General features: G+C 39.3%; 11 non-coding genes across 11 annotated transcripts; all 11 read right to left on the bottom strand.

Annotated features, from left to right (window-relative positions):
• Positions 1–1,190: 1,190 nt before the first annotated feature.
• On the bottom strand, positions 1,191–1,262 carry TRNAV-CAC (transfer RNA valine (anticodon CAC)). The gene has a single exon. It is a non-coding gene; the product is annotated as a tRNA-Val (tRNA).
• Positions 1,263–1,550: 288 nt separating this feature from the next.
• Positions 1,551–1,622, bottom strand: TRNAP-UGG (transfer RNA proline (anticodon UGG)). Its single transcript has one exon. It is a non-coding gene; the product is annotated as a tRNA-Pro (tRNA).
• A 2,129-nt stretch (positions 1,623–3,751) lies between these two features.
• TRNAV-CAC (transfer RNA valine (anticodon CAC)) lies at positions 3,752–3,825 on the bottom strand. The gene has a single exon. It is a non-coding gene; the product is annotated as a tRNA-Val (tRNA).
• Positions 3,826–4,113: 288 nt separating this feature from the next.
• On the bottom strand, positions 4,114–4,185 carry TRNAP-UGG (transfer RNA proline (anticodon UGG)). Its single transcript has one exon. It is a non-coding gene; the product is annotated as a tRNA-Pro (tRNA).
• A 2,411-nt stretch (positions 4,186–6,596) lies between these two features.
• On the bottom strand, positions 6,597–6,669 carry TRNAV-CAC (transfer RNA valine (anticodon CAC)). Its single transcript has one exon. It is a non-coding gene; the product is annotated as a tRNA-Val (tRNA).
• A 2,441-nt stretch (positions 6,670–9,110) lies between these two features.
• Positions 9,111–9,183, bottom strand: TRNAV-CAC (transfer RNA valine (anticodon CAC)). Its single transcript has one exon. It is a non-coding gene; the product is annotated as a tRNA-Val (tRNA).
• A 288-nt stretch (positions 9,184–9,471) lies between these two features.
• Positions 9,472–9,543, bottom strand: TRNAP-AGG (transfer RNA proline (anticodon AGG)). The gene has a single exon. It is a non-coding gene; the product is annotated as a tRNA-Pro (tRNA).
• A 2,063-nt stretch (positions 9,544–11,606) lies between these two features.
• TRNAV-CAC (transfer RNA valine (anticodon CAC)) lies at positions 11,607–11,679 on the bottom strand. The gene has a single exon. It is a non-coding gene; the product is annotated as a tRNA-Val (tRNA).
• Positions 11,680–14,675: 2,996 nt separating this feature from the next.
• Positions 14,676–14,747, bottom strand: TRNAP-AGG (transfer RNA proline (anticodon AGG)). The gene has a single exon. It is a non-coding gene; the product is annotated as a tRNA-Pro (tRNA).
• Positions 14,748–17,176: 2,429 nt separating this feature from the next.
• On the bottom strand, positions 17,177–17,249 carry TRNAV-CAC (transfer RNA valine (anticodon CAC)). The gene has a single exon. It is a non-coding gene; the product is annotated as a tRNA-Val (tRNA).
• Positions 17,250–17,501: 252 nt separating this feature from the next.
• TRNAP-UGG (transfer RNA proline (anticodon UGG)) lies at positions 17,502–17,573 on the bottom strand. Its single transcript has one exon. It is a non-coding gene; the product is annotated as a tRNA-Pro (tRNA).
• Positions 17,574–17,697: the final 124 nt, after the last annotated feature.

The following is a 17,697-nucleotide window of genomic DNA, read 5'->3' as shown; positions in this document are numbered from 1 at the left end:
TCTCTGTTTATATTAACGCTCTCTCTCACCCTATATCTATCTATCTATCTATCTATCTATCTATCTATCTATCTATCTATCTATCTATCTATCTATCTATCTATCTATCTATCTATCTATCTATCTATCTATCTATCTATCTATCTATCTATCTATCTATCTATCTATCTATCTATCTATCTATCTATCTATCTATCTATCTATCTATCTATCTATCTATCTATCTATCTATCCATCCATCTTTCTATCTATCTATCTATCTATCTATCTATCTATCTATCTATCTATCTATCTATCTATCTATCTATCTATCTATCTTTATATATGGATACATGCATACACCTACACATAGATATGCCATGCATTTCTTTGGATTTGTTTCAACCTCTTGCCATTTATTTGAGAATCCCTACTTTTCAAGTGACTGCAAATGAAGTAATCTCTGGCACGGTTTGGCTGATGCAAGGTACCCAAAACACAAGACAACTTTAATAAAAATCATTGGTTTCTTTGTTAACGTGCACTGTCCAACATGGGACTTTCACACGTCAGGTAAATATGATAACCAATACACAACAGAAGCAGATGCAGATTGCTTATCAATGTTGTGATAGAACAGTTGTGATTTGAGTAGAAGAAGCGCCCCTGAATTGATACTTATTATATACAGCCTGTAAGATAGTCAAAAATGCATGCTAGGAGAGGAGATGCAAATATAAATGTATTAGAAAAATACATAAAGAGGAGTGATATGCTTTTATTCATGCAAGGCTAGAAAAAATCCCCATACTGTCGAAAGCATTCATACACCACCAAATGGAAATAAACAATTCTGACATTAAACGAAAAGGTGACGATGCATTTGTATCATCACCTTGAGAAGGATCATCTAGGAATTGAGCCCAAGCCTCAGCACTTAAAAAACAGAAACACTCCACTAAAATAAGAGGACTGTTGGTGCCAACAATTCTCAAAGTTAATGCTTGTTCTGGTTGAGCATTGAACCGAATGCAGGGCTCTTTTGAAAGTGAGGTCTGTGAATCAACAGATACATCCACATGCCAATTATGTTATTGTTTTTAAGAGAATTCACTTTCTTGGAACGAGACTGCATGAACCCATCTTCAGGGCCTGGACAATTTCATGCAAAACGGCAACTCTCAACATTGCAGCCAAGACAATATAACTAGTGTTTCTGCCCGGTTTCGAACCGGGACCTTTCGTGTGTGAGGCGAACGTGATAACCACTATACTACAGAAACAGATACCTACAGGTAATTCTTCTGTGATGAAACTGCTCAAAACAGGCTATTCCAAGGGCATCTGGTTTTAGATTTCTTTCATGCAACCTGCCCGACAGCCCTATCTGAACGCTTGTATATGCCTTGCAAGTTCAGCATTTTTGCAAAATGCTTAAAGAGAAATGTTTCCTATTTGCTCAGGCAGGGCAAGGTTAAAAGCATGAGACTCTAGCAAATATGCATCCACTACTGCAAAGAGAAATTTGATATTGGCTTTGAAATGCATACTTCAAAAGAGCACCAATGAAAGGGCTCGTCCGGGATTTGAACCCGGGACCTCTCGCACCCAAAGCGAGAATCATACTCCTAGACAAACGAGCCGTTGAAAGACCCTCACCTCTGAAAAGGTAATACCAGCTCTAAGCCCGCAATGAAGATCATGCTGGGGTCTTTTTCATGCTTGGTCTGTGAATTCACAGGAAATTCAGTGTCAACTTACCCTTTCTCAAACGATAGCACTATCATTTGTAAGTGTCCCCTTTTATTTTGTCTCAGCATTGGACACGTCTTACAGGAAGTCAGCAGTTATTTATATATTTCTGCATTGGCTAGAGCCTAAAGAGAAAGAATAAAAAGCTGTTCATAACAACATAAGAAACACATTTTGCCTTTTCTCTCAAATACTTATTCCCTTTGTGCAAATCGGAATGCCAAGGTGAATAGCTGGGCCACAGATTCTGGCTAATTATCTATCTCTTGAATGCAAGAAGCAATAAAAACTGCCTAATGCAGGACTAAAGCATTCCTTGCATAGCCTCTAACATCATAACATAACTGAGCTGCTGGTAACAAGCTAAGCAATGCCTTCCCAAAATGAGAAGTACATGTGCTTATGTGCTTATCCGCTCAATCAGCGCTCAATGAGGCTCGATCAGGCGAGATATAGGAAAGGTGGAAAGGGTCCAAATGGCTGTCCCTTCCTTTTTAGGGTGGGTCCTGCTGACTATCATAGGATTCCTCTTAAGAGTGGCCAGGGTCAGAGGAAAAACTTTCAATGCTTCTTAGTGTTCTCTCCAGAAGCAGGCATTTTCTGTGCCTTTAATTTCAGGCTTTTCCCAGCAGTCTCTGTTCTGCCTATGTAAATTAACAAAAGCAGTGCTTATTCCTCACTTGCTCTAATGTCCTTCCTGTCCACAAAGCCCTGCCTAAGTATGCTTTTTTTCTTTTTCAGGGAAATTCTAAATGCTTTCTCTGTCCACTCTGTGGCAGTAGAATGCTGATTATGATGCCATGTTTTGTGGAATCACCAAGGTACAACTACAGAGGAATATATGAGTCTGAAGGACATGGAACTCTTAGCTAACACATCACAATATGTGATGCTTGCCAACCAAGCACTACATTCTGGTGCGCTGATGATCAGAACATTCTGCTCCTAAAGGAAAGAAAATACCGCTTGATTGAAAATAAAGTCTCTGTTTATATTAACGCTCTCTCTCTCCCTCTATCTATCTATCTATCTATCTATCTATCTATCTATCTATCTATCTATCTATCTATCTATCTATCTATCTATCTATCTATCTATCTATCTATCTATCTATCTATCTATCTATCTATCTATCTATCTATCTATCTTTATATATGGATACATGCATACACCTACTCATAGATATGCCATGCATTTCTTTGGATTTGTTTCAACCTCTTGCCATTTATTTGAGAATCCCTACTTTTCAAGTGACTGCAAATGAAGTCATCTCTGGCACGTTTTGGCTGATGCAAGGTAACCAAAACACAAGACAACTTTTAATAAAAATCATTGGTTTCTTTGTTAACGTGCACTGTCAAACATGGGACTTTCACACGTCAGGTAAATATGATAACCAATACACAACAGAAGCAGATGCAGATTGCTTATCAATGTCGTGATAGAACAGTTGTGATTTGAGTAGTAGAAGCGCCCCTGAATTGATACTTATTATATACAGCCTGTAAGATAGTCAAAAATGCATGCTAGGAGAGGAGATGCAAATATAAATGTATTAGAAAAATACATAAAGAGGAGTGATATGCTTTTATTCATGCAAGGCTAGAAAAAATCCCCATACTGTCGAAAGCATTCATACACCACCAAATGGAAATAAACAATTCTGACATTAAACGAAAAGGTGACGATGCATTTGTATCATCACCTTGAGAAGGATCATCTAGGAATTGAGCCCAAGCCTCAGCACTTAAAACCAGAAACACTCCACTAAAATAGGAGGCCTGTTGGTGGCAACAATTCTCAAAGTTAATGCTTGTTCTGGTTGAGCATTGAACCAAATGCAGGGCTCTTTTGAAAGTGAGGTCTGTGAATCAACAGATACATCCACATGCCAATTATGTTATTGTTTTTAAGAGAATTCACTTTCTTGGAACGAGACTGCATGAACCCATCTTCAGGGCCTGGACAATTTCATGCAAAACGGCAACTCTCAACATTGCAGCCAAGACAATATAACTAGTGTTTCTGCCTGGTTTCCAACCTGGGGACCTTTCGCGTGTGAGGCGAACGTGATAACCACTACACTACAGAAACAGATACCTACAGGTGATTCTTCTGTGATGAAACTGCTCAAAACAGACTATTCCAAGGGCATCTGGTTTTAGATTTCTTTCATGCAACCTGCCCGACAGCCCTATCTGAACGCTTGTATATGCCTTGCAAGTTCAGCATTTTTGCAAAATGCTTAAAGAGAAATGTTTCCTATTTGCTCAGGCAGGGCAAGGTTAAAAGCATGAGACTCTAGCAAATAATCATCCACTACTGCAAAGAGAAAATTGATATTGGCTTTGAAATGCATACTTCAAAAGAGCACCAATGAAAGGGCTCGTCCGGGATTTGAAGCCGGGACCTCTCGCACCCAAAGCGAGAATCATACCCCTAGACCAACGAGCCGTTGAAAGACCCTCACCTCTGAAAAGGTAATACCAGCTCTAAGCCCGCAATGAAGATCATGCTGGGGTCTTTTTCATGCTTGGTCTGTGAATTCACAGGAAATTGAGTGTCAACTTACCCTTTCTCAAACGATAGCACTATCATTTGTAAGTGTCCCCTTTTATTTTTTCTCAGCATTGGACAAGTCTTACAGGAAGTCAGCAGTTATTTATATATTTCTGCATTGGCTAGAGCCTTAAGAGAAAGAATAAAAAGCTGTTCATAACAACATAAGAAACACATTTTGCCTTTTCTCTCAAATACTTATTCCCTATGTGCAAATCGGAATGCCAAGGTGAATAGCTGGGCCACAGATTCTGGCTAATTATCTATCTCTTGAATGCAAGAAGCAATAAAAACTGCCTAATGCAGGACTAAAGCATTCCTTGCATAGCCTCTAACATCATAACATAACTGAGCTGCTGGTAACAAGCTAAGCAATACCTTCCCAAAATAAGAAGTACATGTGCTTATCCGCTCAATCAGCGATCAATCAGGCTCGATCAAGCGAGACATAGAAAAGGTGGAAAGGGTCCAAATGGCTGTCCCTTCCTTTTTAGGGTGGGTCCTGCTGACTATCATAGGATTCCTCTTAAGAGTGGCCAGGGTCAGAGGAAAAACTTTCAATGCTTCTTAGTGTTCTCTCCAGAAGCAGGCATTTTCTGTACCTTTAATTTCAGGCTTTTCCCAGCAGTCTCTGTTCTGCCTATGTAAATTAACAAAAGCAGTGCTTATTCCTCACTTGCTCTAATGTCCTTCCTGTCCACAAAGCTCTGCCTAAGTATGCTTTTTTTTTTTTTTCAGGGAAATTCTAAATGGTTTCTCTGTCCACTCTGTGGCAGTAGAATGCTGATTATGATGCCATGTTTTGTTGAATCACCAAGGTACAACTACAGAGGAATATATGAGTCTGAAGGACATGGAACTCTTAGCTAACACATCACAATATGTGATGCTTGCCAACCAAGCACTACATTCTGGTGCGCTGATGATCAGAACATTCTGCTCCTAAAGGAAAGAAAAGACCGCTTGATTGAAAATAAAGTCTCTGTTTATATTAACGCCCTCTCTCTCCCTATATCTATCTATCTATCTATCTATCTATCTATCTATCTATCTATCTATCTATCTATCTATCTATCTATCTATCTATCTATCTATCTATCTATCTATCTATCTATCTATCTATCTATCTATCTATCTATCTATCTATCTATCTGTCTGTCTGTCTGTCTGTCTGTCTGTCTGTCTGTCTGTCTGTCTGTCTGTCCGTCTATCCATTCATCCATCCATCCATCCATCCATCCATCCATCCATCCATCCATCTATCTATTTATCTATCTACCTATCTATCTATTTATCTATCTATCTATCTATCTATCTATCTATCTATCTATCTATCTATCTATCTATCTATCTATCTATCTATCTATCTATCTATCTATCTATCTATCTATCTATCTATCTATCTGTCTATCTATCTATCTATCTATCTATCTTTATATATGGATACATTCATACACCTACTCATAGATATGCCATGCATTTCTTTGGATTTGTTTCAACCTCTTGCCATTTATTTGAGAATCCCTACTTTTCAAGTGACTGCAAATGAAGTAATCTCTGGCACGGTTTGGCTGATGCAAGGTAACCAAAACACAAGACAACTTTTAATAAAAATCATTGGTTTCTTTGTTAACGTGCACTGTCCAACATGGGACTTTCACACGTCAGGTAAATATGATAACCAATACACAACAGAAGCAGATGCAGATGGCTTATCAATGTCGTGATAGAACAGTTGTGATTTGAGTAGAAGAAGCGCCCCTGAATTGATACTTATTATATACAGCCTGTAAGATAGTCAAAAATGCATGCTAGGAGAGGAAATGCAAATATAAATGTATTAGAAAAATACATAAAGAGGAGTGATTTGCTTTTATTCATGCAAGGCTAGAAAAAATCCCCATACTGTCGAAAGCATTCATACACCACCAAATGGAAATAAACAATTCTGACATTAAACGAAAAGGTGACGATGCATTTGTATCATCACCTTGAGAAGGATCATCTAGGAATTGAGCCCAAGCCTCAGCACTTAAAAACCAGAAACACTCCACTAAAATAAGAGGCCTGTTGGTGCCAACAATTCTCAAAGTTAATGCTTGTTCTGGTTGAGCATTGAACCGAATGCAGGGCTCTTTTGAAAGTGAGGTCTGTGAATCAACAGATACATCCACATGCCAATTATGTTATTGTTTTTAAGAGAATTCACTTTCTTGGAACGAGACTGCATGAACCCATCTTCAGGGCCTGGACAATTTCATGCAAAACGGCAACTCTCAACATTGCAGCCAAGACAATATAACTTGTGTTTCTGCCCGGTTTCGAACCGGGGACTTTTCGCGTGTGAGGCGAACGTGATAACCACTACACTACAGAAACAGATACCTACAGGTGATTCTTCTGTGATGAAACTGCTCAAAACAGGCTATTCCAAGGGCATCTGGTTTTAGATTTCTTTCATGCAACCTGCCCGACAGCCCTATCTGAACGCTTGTATATGCCTTGCAAGTTCAGCATTTTTGCAAAATGCTTAAAGAGAAATGTTTCCTATTTGCTCAGGCAGGGCAAGGTTAAAAGCATGAGACTCTAGCAAAGATGCATCCACTACTGCAAAGAGAAAATTGATATTGGCTTTGAAATGCATACTTCAAAAGAGCACCAATGAAAGGGCTGGTCCGGGATTTGAACCCAGGACCTCTCGCACCCTAAGCGGAAATCATACCCCTAGACCAACGAGCCGTTGAAAGACCCTCACCTCTGAAAAGGTAATACCAGCTCTAAGCCCGCAATGAAGATCATGCTGGGGTCTTTTTCATGCTTGGTCTGTGAATTCACAGGAAATTCAGTGTCAACTTACCCTTTCTCAAACGATAGCACTATCATTTGTAAGTGTCCCCTTTTATTTTGTCTCAGCATTGGACACGTCTTACAGGAAGTCAGCAGTTATTTATATATTTCTGCATTGGCTAGAGCCTAAAGAGAAAGAATAAAAAGCTGTTCATAACAACATAAGAAACACATTTTGCCTTTTCTCTCCAATACTTATTCCCTTTGTGCAAATCGGAATGCCAAGGTGAATAGCTGGACCACAGATTCTGGCTAATTATCTATCTCTTGAATGCAAGAAGCAATAAAAACTGCCTAATGCAGGACTAAAGCATTCCTTGCATAGCCTCTAACATCATAACATAACTGAGCTGCTGGTAACAAGCTAAGCAATGCCTTCCCAAAATGAGAAGTACATGTACTTATGTGCTTATCCGCTCAATCAGCGCTCGATCAGGCTCGATCAGGCTCGATATAGAAAAGGTGGAAAGGGTCCAAATGGCTGTCCCTTCCTTTTTAGGGTGGGTCCTGCTGACTATCATAGGATTCCTCTTAAGAGTGGCCAGGGTCAGAGGAAAAACTTTCAATGCTTCTTAGTGTTCTCTCCAGAAGCAGGCATTTTCTGTGCCTTTAATTTCAGGCTTTTCCCAGCAGTCTCTGTTCTGCCTATGTAAATTAACAAAAGCAGTGCTTATTCCTCACTTGCTCTAATGTCCTTCCTGTCCACAAAGCTCTGCCTAAGTATGCTTTTTTTCTTTTTCAGGGAAATTCTAAATGGTTTCTCTGTCCACTCTGTGGCAGTAGAATGCTGATTATGATGCCATGTTTTGTGGAATCAACAAGGTACAACTTCAGAGGAATATATGAGTCTGAAGGACATGGAACTCTTAGCTAACACATCACAATATGTGATGCTTGCCAACCAAGCACTACATTCTGGTGCGCTGATGATCAGAACATTCTGCTCCTAAAGGAAAGAAAATACCGCTTGATTGAAAATAAAGTCTCTGTTTATATTAACGCTCTCTCTCTCTATATCTATCTATCTATCTATCTATCTATCTATCTATCTATCTATCTATCTATCTATCTATCTATCTATCTATCTATCTATCTATCTATCTATCTATCGATACATGCATACACCTACTCATAGATATGCCATGCATTTCTTTGGATTTGTTTCAACCTCCTGCCATTTATTTGAGAATCCCTACTTTTCAAGTGACTGCAAATGAAGTCATCTCTGGCACGTTTTGGCTGATGCAAGGTAACCAAAACACAAGACAACTTTTAATAAAAATCATTGGTTTCTTTGTTAACGTGCACTGTCAAACATGGGACTTTCACACGTCAGGTAAATATGATAACCAATACACAACAGAAGCAGATGCAGATTGCTTATCAATGTCGTGATAGAACAGTTGTGATTTGAGTAGTAGAAGCGCCCCTGAATTGATACTTATTATATACAGCCTGTAAGATAGTCAAAAATGCATGCTAGGAGAGGAGATGCAAATATAAATGTATTAGAAAAATACATAGAGAGGAGTGATATGCTTTTATTCATGCAAGGCTAGAAAAAATCCCCATACTGTCGAAAGCATTCATACACCACCAAATGGAAATAAACAATTCTGACATTAAACGAAAAGGTGACGATGCATTTGTATCATCACCTTGAGAAGGATCATCTAGGAATTGAGCCCAAGCCTCAGCACTTAAAACCAGAAACACTCCACTAAAATAGGAGGCCTGTTAGTGCCAACAATTCTCAAAGTTAATGCTTGCTCTGGTTGAGCATTGAACCGAATGCAGGGCTCTTTTGAAAGTGAGGTCTGTGAATCAACAGATACATCCACATGCCAATTATGTTATTGTTTTTAAGAGAATTCACTTTCTTGGAACGAGACTGCATGAACCCATCTTCAGGGCCTGGACAATTTCATGCAAAACGGCAACTCTCAACATTGCAGCCAAGACAATATAACTTGTGTTTCTGCCCGGTTTCGAACCGGGGACTTTTCGCGTGTGAGGCGAACGTGATAACCACTACACTACAGAAACAGATACCTACAGGTGATTCTTCTGTGATGAAACTGCTCAAAACAGGCTATTCCAAGGGCATCTGGTTTTAGATTTCTTTCATGCAACCTGCCCGACAGCCCTATCTGAACGCTTGTATATGCCTTGCAAGTTCAGCATTTTTGCAAAATGCTTAAAGAGAAATGTTTCCTATTTGCTCAGGCAGGGCAAGGTTAAAAGCATGAGACTCTAGCAAAGATGCATCCACTACTGCAAAGAGAAAATTGATATTGGCTTTGAAATGCATACTTCAAAAGAGCACCAATGAAAGGGCTGGTCCGGGATTTGAACCCAGGACCTCTCGCACCCTAAGCGAGAATCATACCCCTAGACCAACGAGCCGTTGAAAGACCCTCACCTCTGAAAAGGTAATACCAGCTCTAAGCCCGCAATGAAGATCATGCTGGGGTCTTTTTCATGCTTGGTCTGTGAATTCACAGGAAATTCAGTGTCAACTTACCCTTTCTCAAACGATAGCACTATCATTTGTAAGTGTCCCCTTTTATTTTGTCTCAGCATTGGACACGTCTTACAGGAAGTCAGCAGTTATTTATATATTTCTGCATTGGCTAGAGCCTAAAGAGAAAGAATAAAAAGCTGTTCATAACAACATAAGAAACACATTTTGCCTTTTCTCTCCAATACTTATTCCCTTTGTGCAAATCGGAATGCCAAGGTGAATAGCTGGACCACAGATTCTGGCTAATTATCTATCTCTTGAATGCAAGAAGCAATAAAAACTGCCTAATGCAGGACTAAAGCATTCCTTGCATAGCCTCTAACATCATAACATAACTGAGCTGCTGGTAACAAGCTAAGCAATGCCTTCCCAAAATGAGAAGTACATGTACTTATGTGCTTATCCGCTCAATCAGCGCTCAATCAGGCTCGATCAGGCTCGATCAAGAAAAGGTGGAAAGGGTCCAAATGGCTGTCCCTTCATTTTTAGGGTGGGTCCTGCTGACTATCATAGGATTCCTCTTAAGAGTGGCCAGGGTCAGAGGAAAAACTTTCAATGCTTCTTAGTGCTCTCTCCAGAAGCAGGCATTTTCTGTGCCTTTAATTTCAGGCTTTTCCCAGCAGTCTCTGTTCTGCCTATGTAAATTAACAAAAGCAGTGCTTATTCCTCACTTGCTCTAATGTCCTTCCTGTCCACAAAGCTCTGCCTAAGTATGCTTTTTTTCTTTTTCAGGGAAATTCTAAATGGTTTCTCTGTCCACTCTGTGGCAGTAGAATGCTGATTATGATGCCATGTTTTGTGGAATCAACAAGGTACAACTTCAGAGGAATATATGAGTCTGAAGGACATGGAACTCTTAGCTAACACATCACAATATGTGATGCTTGCCAACCAAGCACTACATTCTGGTGCGCTGATGATCAGAACATTCTGCTCCTAAAGGAAAGAAAATACCGCTTGATTGAAAATAAAGTCTCTGTTTATATTAACGCTCTCTCTCTCCCTATATCTATCTATCTATCTATCTATCTATCTATCTATCTATCTATCTATCTATCTATCTATCTATCTATCTATCTATCGATACATGCATACACCTACTCATAGATATGCCATGCATTTCTTTGGATTTGTTTCAACCTCCTGCCATTTATTTGAGAATCCCTACTTTTCAAGTGACTGCAAATGAAGTCATCTCTGGCACGTTTTGGCTGATGCAAGGTAACCAAAACACAAGACAACTTTTAATAAAAATCATTGGTTTCTTTGTTAACGTGCACTGTCAAACATGGGACTTTCACACGTCAGGTAAATATGATAACCAATACACAACAGAAGCAGATGCAGATTGCTTATCAATGTCGTGATAGAACAGTTGTGATTTGAGTAGTAGAAGCGCCCCTGAATTGATACTTATTATATACAGCCTGTAAGATAGTCAAAAATGCATGCTAGGAGAGGAGATGCAAATATAAATGTATTAGAAAAATACATAGAGAGGAGTGATATGCTTTTATTCATGCAAGGCTAGAAAAAATCCCCATACTGTCGAAAGCATTCATACACCACCAAATGGAAATAAACAATTCTGACATTAAACGAAAAGGTGACGATGCATTTGTATCATCACCTTGAGAAGGATCATCTAGGAATTGAGCCCAAGCCTCAGCACTTAAAACCAGAAACACTTCACTAAAATAGGAGGCCTGTTAGTGCCAACAATTCTCAAAGTTAATGCTTGCTCTGGTTGAGCATTGAACCGAATGCAGGGCTCTTTTGAAAGTGAGGTCTGTGAATCAACAGATACATCCACATGCCAATTATGTTATTGTTTTGAAGAGAATTCACTTTCTTGGAACGAGACTGCATGAACCCATCTTCAGGGCCTGGACAATTTCATGCAAAACGGCAACTCTCAACATTGCAGCCAAGACAATATAACTAGTGTTTCTGCCCGGTTTCGAACCGGGGACCTTTCGCGTGTGAGGCGAACGTGATAACCACTACACTACAGAAACAGATACCTACAGGTGATTCTTCTGTGATGAAACTGCTCAAAACAGACTATTCCAAGGGCATATGGTTTTAGATTTCTTTCATGCAACCTGCCCGACAGCCCTATCTGAACGCTTGTATATGCCTTGCAAGTTCAGCATTTTTGCAAAATGCTTAAAGAGAAATGTTTCCTATTTGCTCAGGCAGGGCAAGGTTAAAAGCATGAGACTCTTGCAAATATGCATCCACTACTGCAAAGATAAAATTGATATTGGCTTTGAAATGCATACTTCAAAAGAGCACCAATGAAAGGGCTCGTCCGGGATTTGAACCCAGGACCTCTTGCACCCTAAGCGAGAATCATACCCCTAGACCAACGAGCAGTTGAAAGACCCTCAACTCTGAAAAGGTAATACCAGCTCTAAGCCCGCAATGAAGATCTTGCTGGGGTCTTTTTCATGCTTGGTCTGTGAATTCACAGGAAATTCAGTGTCAACTTACCCTTTCTAAAACGATAGCACTATCATTTGTAAGTGTCCCCTTTTATTTTGTCTCAGCATTGGACACGTCTTACAGGAAGTCAGCAGTTATTTATATATTTCTGCATTGGCTAGAGCCTAAAAAGAAAGAATAAAAAGCTGTTCATAACAACATAAGAAACACCTTTTGCCTTTTCTCTCCAATACTTATTCCCTTTGTGCAAATCGGAATGCCAAGGTGAATAGCTGGGCCACAGATTCTGGCTAATTATCTATCTCTTGAATGCTAGAAGCAATAAAAACTGCCTAATGCAGGACTAAAGCATTCCTTGCATAGCCTCTAACATCATAACATAACTGAGCTGTTGGTAACAAGCTAAGCAATACCTTCCCAAAATGAGAAGTACATGTGCTTATCCGCTCAATCAGCGCTCAATCAGGCTTGATCAGGCAAGATATAGAAAAGGTGGAAAGGGTCCAAATGGCTGTCCCTTCCTTTTTAGGGTGGGTCCTGCTGACTATCATAGGATTCCTCTTAAGAGTGGCCAGGGTCAGAGGAAGAACTTTCAATGCTTCTTAGTGTTCTCTCCAGAAGCAGGCATTTTCTGTGCCTTTAATTTCAGGCTTTTCCCAGCAGTCTCTGTTCTGCCTATGTAAATTAACAAAAGCAGTGCTTATTCCTCACTTGCTCTAATGTCCTTCCTGTCCACAAAGCTCTGCCTAAGTATGCTTTTTTTCTTTTTCAGGGAAATTCTAAATGGTTTCTCTGTCCACTCTGTGGCAGTAGAATGCTGATTATGATGCCATGTTTTGTTGAATCACCAAGGTACAACTACAGAGGAATATATGAGTCTGAAGGACATGGAACTCTTAGCTAACACATCACAATATGTGATGCTTGCCAACCAAGCACTACATTCTGGTGCGCTGATGATCAGAACATTCTGATCCTAAAGGAAAGAAAAGACCGCTTGATTGAAAATAAAGTCTCTGTTTATATTAACGTTCTCTCTCTCCCTATATCCATCTATCCATCTATCTATCTATCTATCTATCTATCTATCTATCTATCTATCTATCTATCTATCTATCTATCTATCTATCTATCTATCTATCTATCTATCTATCTATCTATCTATCTATCTATCTATCTATCTATCTATCTATCTATCTATCTATCTATCTATCTATCTATCTATCTATCTATCTATCTATCTATCTATCTATCCATCCATCCATCCATCCATCCATCCATCCATCTATCTATCTATCTATCTATCTATCTATCTATCTATCTATCTATCTATCTATCTTTATATATGGATACATGCATACACCTACTCATAGATATGCCATGCATTTCTTTGGATTTGTTTCAACCTCTTGCCATTTATTTGAGAATCCCTACTTTTCAAGTGACTGCAAATGAAGTCATCTCTGGCACGTTTTGGCTGATGCAAGGTAACCAAAACACAAGACAACTTTTAATAAAAATCATTGGTTTCTTTGTTAACGTGCACTGTCAAACATGGAACTTTCACACGTCAGGTAAATATGATAACCAATACACAACAGAAGCAGATGCAGATTGCTTATCAATGTCGTGATAGAACAGTTGTGATTTGAGTAGTAGAAGCGCCCCTGAATTGATACTTATTATATACAGCCTGTAAGATAGTCAAAAATGCATGCTAGGAGAGGAGATGCAAATATAAATGTATTAGAAAAATACATAAAGAGGAGTGATATGCTTTTATTCATGCAAGGCTAGAAAAAATCCCCATACTGTCGAAAGCATTCATACACCACCAAATGGAAATAAACAATTCTGACATTAAACGAAAAGGTGACGATGCATTTGTATCATCACCTTGAGAAGGATCATCTAGGAATTGAGCCCAAGCCTCAGCACTTAAAACCAGAAACACTCCACTAAAATAGGAGGCCTGTTGGTGCCAACAATTCTCAAAATTAATGCTTGTTCTGGTTGAGCATTGAACCGAATGCAGGGCTCTTTTGAAAGTGAGGTCTGTGAATCAACAGATACATCCACATGCCAATTATGTTATTGTTTTTAAGAGAATTCACTTTCTTGGAACGAGACTGCATGAACCCATCTTCAGGGCCTGGACAATTTCATGCAAAACGGCAACTCTCAACATTGCAGCCAAGACAATATAACTAGTGTTTCTGCCCGGTTTGGGGACCTTTCGTGTGTGAGGCGAACGTGATAACCACTACACTACAGAAACAGATACCTACAGGTGATTCTTCTGTGATGAAACTGCTCAAAACAGACTATTCCAAGGGCATCTGGTTTTAGATTTCTTTCATGCAACCTGCCCGACAGCCCTATCTGAACGCTTGTATATGCCTTTCCAAGTTCAGCATTTTTGCAAAATGCTTAAAGAGAAATGTTTCCTATTTGCTCAGGCAGGCAAGGTTAAAAGCATGAGACTCTAGCAAATATGCATCCACTACTGCAAAGAGAAAATTGATATTGGCTTTGAAATGCATACTTCAAAAGAGCACCAAGGAAAGGGCTCGTCCGGGATTTGAACCCGGGACCTCTTGCACCCTAAGCGAGAATCATACCCCTAGACCAACGAGCCGTTGAAAGACCCTCACCTCTGAAAAGGTAATACCAGCTCTAAGCCCGCAATGAAGATCATGCTGGGGTCTTTTTCATGCTTGGTCTGTGAATTCACAGGAAATTCAGTGTCAACTTACCCTTTCTCAAACGATAGCACTATCATTTGTAAGTGTCCCCTTTTATTTTGTCTCAGCATTGGACACGTCTTACAGGAAGTCAGCAGTTATTTATATATTTCTGCAGTGGCTAGAGCCTAAAGAGAAAGAATAAAAAGCTGTTCATAACAACATAAGAAACACATTTTGCCTTTTCTCTCCAATACTGATTCCCTTTTTGCAAATCGGAATGCCAAGGTGAATAGCTGGGCCACAGATTCTGGCTAATTATCTATCTCTTGAATGCAAGAAGCAATAAAAACTGCCTAATGCAGGACTAAAGCATTCCTTGTATAGCCTCTAACATCATAACATAACTGAGCTGCTGGTAACAAGCTAAGCAATACCTTCCCAAAATGAGAAGTACATGTGCTTATGTGCTTATCCACTCAATCAGCGCTCAATAGGCTCGATCAGGCGAGATATAGAAAAGGTGGAAAGGGTCCAAATGGCTGTCCCTTCCTTTTTAAGGTGGGTCCTGCTGACTATCATAGGATTCCTCTTAAGAGTGGCCAGGGTCAGAGGAAAAACTTTCAATGCTTCTTAGTGTTCTCTCCAGAAGCAGGCATTTTCTGTGCCTTTAATTTCAGGTTTTTCCCAGCAGTCTCTGTTCTGCCTATGTAAATTAACAAAAGCAGTGCGTATTCCTCACTTGCTCTAATGTCCTTCCTGTCCACAAAGCTCTGCCTAAGTATGCTTTTTTTCTTTTTCAGGGAAATTCTAAATGGTTTCTCTGTCCACTCTGTGGCAGTAGAATGCTGATTATGATGCCATGTTTTGTTGAATCACCAAGGTACAACTACAGAGGAATATATGAGTCTGAAGGACATGGAACTCTTAGCTAACACATCACAATATGTGATGCTTGCCAACCAAGCACTACATTCTGGTGCGCTGATGATCAGAACATTCTGCTCCTAAAGGAAAGAAAAGACCGCTTGATTGAAAATAAAGTCTCTGTTTATATTAACGCTCTCTCTCTCCCTATATCTATCTATCTATCTATCTATCTATCTATCTATCTATCTATCTATCTATCTATCTATCTATCTATCTATCTATCTATCTATCTATCTATCTATCTATCTATCTATCTATCTATCTATCTATCTATCTATCTATCTATCTATCTATCTATCTATCTATCTATCTATCTATCTATCTATCTATCCATCCATCTATCTATCTATCTATCTATCTATCTATCTATCTATCTATCTATCTGTCTGTCTGTCTGTCTGTCTGTCTGTCTGTCCGTCTATCCATTCATCCATCCATCCATCCATCCATCTATCTATTTATCTATCTACCTATCTATCTATTTATCTATCTATCTATCTATCTATCTATCTATCTATCTATCTATCTATCTATCTATCTATCTATCTATCTGTCTATCTATCTATCTATCTATCTATCTTTATATATGGATACATTCATACACCTACTCATAGATATGCCATGCATTTCTTTGGATTTGTTTCAACCTCTTGCCATTTATTTGAGAATCTCTACTTTTCAAGTGACTGCAAAAGAAGTCATCTCTGGCACGTTTTGGCTGATGCAAGGTAACCAAAACACAAGACAACTTTTAATAAAAATCATTGGTTTCTTTGTTAACGTGCACTGTCCAACATGGGACTTTCACACGTCAGGTTAATATGATAACCAATACACAACAGAAGCAGATGCAGATTGCTTATCAATGTCGTGATAGAACAGTTGTGATTTGAGTAGAAGAAGCGCCCCTGAATTGATACTTATTATATACAGCCTGTAAGATAGTCAAAAATGCATGCGAGGAGAGGAGATGTAAATATAAATGTATTAGAAAAATACATAAAGAGGAGTGATATGCTTTTATTCATGCAAGGCTAGAAAACATCCCCATACTGTCGAAAGCATTCATACACCACCAAATGGAAATAAACAATTCTGACATTAAACGAAAAGGTGACGATGCATTTGTATCATCACCTTGAGAAGGATCATCTAGGAATTGAGCCCAAGCCTCAGCACTTAAAAACCAGAAACACTCCACTAAAATAAGAGGCCTGTTGGTGCCAACAATTGTCAAAGTTAATGCTTGTTCTGGTTGAGCATTGAACCGAATGCAGGGCTCTTTTGAAAGTGAGGTCTGTGAATCAACAGATACATCCTCATGCCAATTATGTTATTGTTTTTAAGAGAATTCACTTTCTTGGAACGAGACTGCATGAACCCATCTTCAGGGCATGGACAATTTCATGCAAAACGGCAACTCTCAACATTGCAGCCAAGACAATATAACTAGTGTTTCTGCCCAGTTTCGAACCGGGGACCTATCGCGTGTGAGGCGAACGTGATAACCACTACACTACAGAAACAGATACCTACAGGTGCCAAGGGCATCTGGTTTTAGATTTCTTTCATGCAACCTGCCCGACAGCCCTATCTGAACGCTTGTATATGCCTTGCAAGTTCAGCATTTTTGCAAAATGCTTAAAGAGAAATGTTTCCTATTTGCTCAGGCAGGGCAAGGTTAAAAGCATGAGACTCTAGCAAATAATCATCCACTACTGCAAAGAGAAAATTGATATTGGCTTTGAAATGCATACTTCAAAAGAGCACCAATGAAAGGGCTCGTCCGGGATTTGAACCCGGGACCTCTCGCACCCAAAGCGAGAATCATACCCCTAGACAAACGAGCCGTTGAAAGACCCTCACCTCTGAAAAGGTAATACCAGCTCTAAACCCGCAATGAAGATCATGCTGGGGTCTTTTTCATGCTTGGTCTGTGAATTCACAGGAAATTCAGTGTCAACTTACCCTTTC

Source organism: Lissotriton helveticus, chromosome 8 (genome assembly GCF_964261635.1).
Source record: "Lissotriton helveticus chromosome 8, aLisHel1.1, whole genome shotgun sequence".
Lineage (NCBI taxonomy): Eukaryota > Metazoa > Chordata > Amphibia > Caudata > Salamandridae > Lissotriton > Lissotriton helveticus.
The sequence above is the reverse complement of the archived record's forward strand: the minus strand, read 5'-3'. Positions and strand labels throughout refer to the sequence as shown.